Source organism: Hyaena hyaena, unplaced genomic scaffold (genome assembly GCF_003009895.1).
Source record: "Hyaena hyaena isolate Hyena2069 unplaced genomic scaffold, ASM300989v1 scaffold_2, whole genome shotgun sequence".
In the NCBI taxonomy this organism is placed as follows: Eukaryota; Metazoa; Chordata; class Mammalia; order Carnivora; family Hyaenidae; genus Hyaena; species Hyaena hyaena.
In genome coordinates, this window is record NW_024080634.1 from 2,942,069 (window position 1) to 2,945,971 (window position 3,903).

General features: G+C 51.1%; 1 protein-coding gene across 1 annotated transcript in view; it reads right to left on the reverse strand.

Moving 5' to 3' along the window:
• The window catches only part of TMEM50B (transmembrane protein 50B), a 34,631-nt gene extending 31,346 nt beyond the window's left edge, over positions 1-3,285 (reverse strand). Inside the window, exon 1 of the mRNA XM_039229836.1 lies at positions 3,131-3,285. The gene's annotated coding sequence lies outside the window, so the exon portion shown is untranslated. The remainder of the gene's footprint in view (positions 1-3,130) is intronic.
• Between the last annotated feature and the right edge of the window lie 618 nt (positions 3,286-3,903).

A 3,903-nucleotide genomic window follows, 5' to 3' on the forward strand; every position in this document is an offset into this window, starting at 1 on the left:
ATATGTCTGTTCAAGACACATGAAACGATGCTCAGCGTCCCTCCTCATCAGGGAAATGCAGATCAAAACCACACTGAGATACCACCTCATGCAGGTCAGAGTGGCTAAAATGAGCAAATCAGGAAACTATAGATGCTGGTGAGGATGTGGAGAAACAGGCCCCCTCCTACACTGTTGGTGGGAATGTAAACTGGTACAGCCCCTCTGGAAAACAGTGTGGAGGTTCCTCCAAAAATTAACAATAGAACTCCCCTAGGACCCAGCAATAGCACTGCTAGGAATTTACCCAAGGGACACAGGAGTGCTGATGCACAGGGGCACATGGACCCCAATGTTCATAGCAGCACTCTCCACAATAGCTAAAACATGGAAAGAGCCTAAGTGTCCATCAACTGATGAATGGATCAAGAAGATGCGGTTTATCTATACGATGGAATACTACATGGCAATGAGAAACAATGAAATCTGGCCATGTGTAGCAACGTGGATGGAACCTGAGGGTGTTATGCTGAGCGAGATATGTCAGGCAGAGGACAGACACCATATGTTTGCACGTATAGGAGGCTTAGGAGGAACCTGACAGAGGACCATGGGGGAGAAGAAGGGGGAAAATGGTGGGGGAAAGGGAGAGAGGCAAACCTTGAGAGACTCTTGAATGCTGAGAACAAACTGAGGACTGATGGGGGGAGGGAGAAGGGAAGGAGGGTGATGGGCATGGAGGAGGGCACCTGTGGGGATGAGCACTGGGTGTTATATGGAAACCAACTTGACAATAAACTATTTAAGAAAAAATTTAAAAAAAATAAAATATGTCTGTTGACATTTTCTCTTTCTGAAGACCTTCTCTATTCATTCCTGCCAAGTTAATCAAATGAGTGAATATAACCTTTAAGTCAACACCACTAAGCGGAATCAAGGTTAAAAAATTCACCATTATTTAACCTGGTCCTCCAAATGTTCTTGATTCAGTCTCTAAATATAAAAGGACACACAGATGCTAAGGAACACATTTAAATCAAACAAATTTAGCTACTGCCTTTAAATGATAAAATCTTTTAAGTTATAAAAAGTATTCCTGGTAAAAGGGGCACTAAAATTATACTAAGGTACAATAATCTGTTTTAATTCTCTACCTGAAACTTATCCTACAATGACAAAAGGACTTTCATGCACCAAAGCTTTTAATGACTAAAATCTAGAAACAGCCAAAATGTCCATCAGTACGGGACCAATAAACTATATTAGAGTACCTCTAAACAATGGCATACTATGCAACATTTTAAAAATGAGGTGGGCGGGGGGGGGGGGGGGGGGGTGGACCTAGATGGCTCAGTAAGTTAAGCATAGGACTCCAAACATCAGCTCAGGTCACGATCTCATGGTTAGTGAGTTCGAGCCCTGCATTGGGCTCTACGGTGACAGTGCAGGATTCCCTCTCTCTGCCCCTTCCTCATTTGTGCTCATGCGCACTCTCTCTCTCACACACACACAAAATAAATTTTTTTAAAAAGAGCCAAGATTTAAAGAAAAAAACAATAATAATAAATAAAAATGAGGCAGGTCCACAAATACAGATTTGGAAATGAGTCCTGATAATTATAAGTCAGTTGCCCAATAATTAGGAAATGATCCCCTCCTAGGTAATGGAATTGAAGGTATAAATGATGACAAGTGAACAAGATATTCCAACTTTTCACTTTGATACACTTTCCTCTTATTTGAACTTCCCTCTTGATATTCTTCTGTCATGTCAAAACATTTTTTTCTACCACCTATATTACCATCATCACTTTAAAAGTAGCAAATAAGGATAAACTAATCAGATAGATTCTTTACCTTGGACTCCAGAAGTGAACTCAGAAAAGAACAGCCAGTTAAGGCTGCTGTAATCCTAAAGGGCAGAGAATGGGGTGGGGATGGGGGTGGGGAGGGAGGCTGTGTCTCCGGAAGAGGAAAACTCCATCCTCCTGCGGCTCTCATTAAACCTGCTTTTCCTGAAGCATCAATATTCAAGATACTTTCGATTTTTATTTTCAGAACGAAGTCTGGCAACACTATTATCGGTAAGAAGGTTTAACGTTTGTTTCACGTTTGAAACCTAAGCCGATGTGAAACAGGAGAAGACAAATAAGAGACTAAAGACGATGATGGAAAGGAAAAGTGTGACAAATTCGAGAGCAAGAGGCTTGGGAACTGTTAAGAGAGGGGATTGTACGGTGCAGACAGGTGAAGAGTTTGAGGGAAGAGGTGGGACACTCCGAGAAAAGAAATTAAGGTCTTTGAGAGGCATAATGGTGACTACACATTTACTCCAAACGGAGGTTGCACTCCCGCCCACACGCACACGCTCACAAGGCTCTGACAGCAGCAAGGGAGCGAGCACAGTCGATCTCAATACAGACTTGGCTTTAAAAAGGTCATATATTTACATTTCAGACCAAGCACCTTCCAGCGATGAAGTCGGAACCCAATTAATTCGTTAAAAACCAAAATGGTCTTCTCCAGCACAACTACCACTGCTACGGTGGCGATTCTCTGCTGCTACTTACCTAAAAGGTCGTTCAACACTTTATGATTAATTCTCAGAAGAATGCCGAGCCTCTAACATCTCCTCTTCCACCCCTGAACCTGACTCTCCTAAGGCCAGAGTCGGGAAAGTCCACACGACACTGACCATATATTCTCAGCAATGGTTCCGAGCACGCGAGAGGAGCGACAAAGTACCCGAGTCGCCCCCAGACGCCCGGTGCGAGCCGTCCACCGCCTCGTTCGCCTCGCCGGCCCGTCGCCCCGGGAAGCCGAGAGGCTCGAAATGGGAATGTTCCAGACCTCCCGGACACGCAATCGACGGCCATGCAGGTAACGCGGCGGTGCGGCCCTCTCCCCGCACGTCACCGTCGCGGTCGGCCCGAGGGGACGAGGGCTGGGCCGGAGCGGGCGGCGGAGGCCCCCGGTACGCAGGCTGCCCGGGCGCTCCTCGGGCCCGTTCCACCCGGCGGCGCCGGGCGCAGGAGAGGCCGGGCTGGGCGCCGCCGCACCGCGCAGGCCGGGTCGGCCGGGGTCCCCTCCCCACGCGCGGACGGGGGGCACGAGCCCCCCGCGCGCCGCGAGACCGGCCGGCCGCACTCACCTGGCTTCCCTGACACCTACGCCGACCCCAAGCGCTCACGCACAGGAGGAAGCGGCCGTGCCCGCACCCGGCCGGCTTCCGCGGCTCCACCTCGGTCCCGGGGAGCCGGGAGCGGACGGCGGGCGCTGGGCTGGGGGCGCCGGCGGGGCGCGGAGCCGTGCGCACCGCAGCGACCAATCGGCACGCAGCAAGTGGCCGGTCGGGGGCGGGGCGGGGCTCGAGGGGCGGGGCAGCGGCGCCACGGGGCGGGGCGACGGGACCAGGTCTCTGCGGCTCCCCGGGAGCTGTCGGCTGACTCCAAGCCTTAGGGTTCCCGGCCGGCCGCTTAAGCGTGTCCGGTCCTGCTGTGGCCCGGGCGGCGGCTGGGGCCCGGTTCCCGTCTCTGCGTTTCTGCTAGCGGACTTCAAGCGCAGCATCCGTGAGGTCATGCGCGAGGAGAGCCCAAGACCCAGAGGGCAGGGACTCTCTTTGCCTGTAGGCCCGGCCGCGTTGGTCGTGGGAGCTGCCCAGATTAGGGCACTTGCTCCAGAAAAGGGTTCCCGGGAACTGAAGGTCAGTAGGGGTACCCGTTTCTAATCCCTAGCGCTCAGAAACGGAGGCCTAGAAAAGCCAAGTTATTCGTCCAAGGCCACCAAGGAATACTGTTAACAAGGTAACCGGCACAATGCAGCCAGTCTTCTAATTCTGTCCTGATGCTTTTCCAGGGAACCACCCAGACTTTTGGCTTCCTTATAGGCAGATCTCTTCCAACTGTCTCCTTTAAAGACGCTACA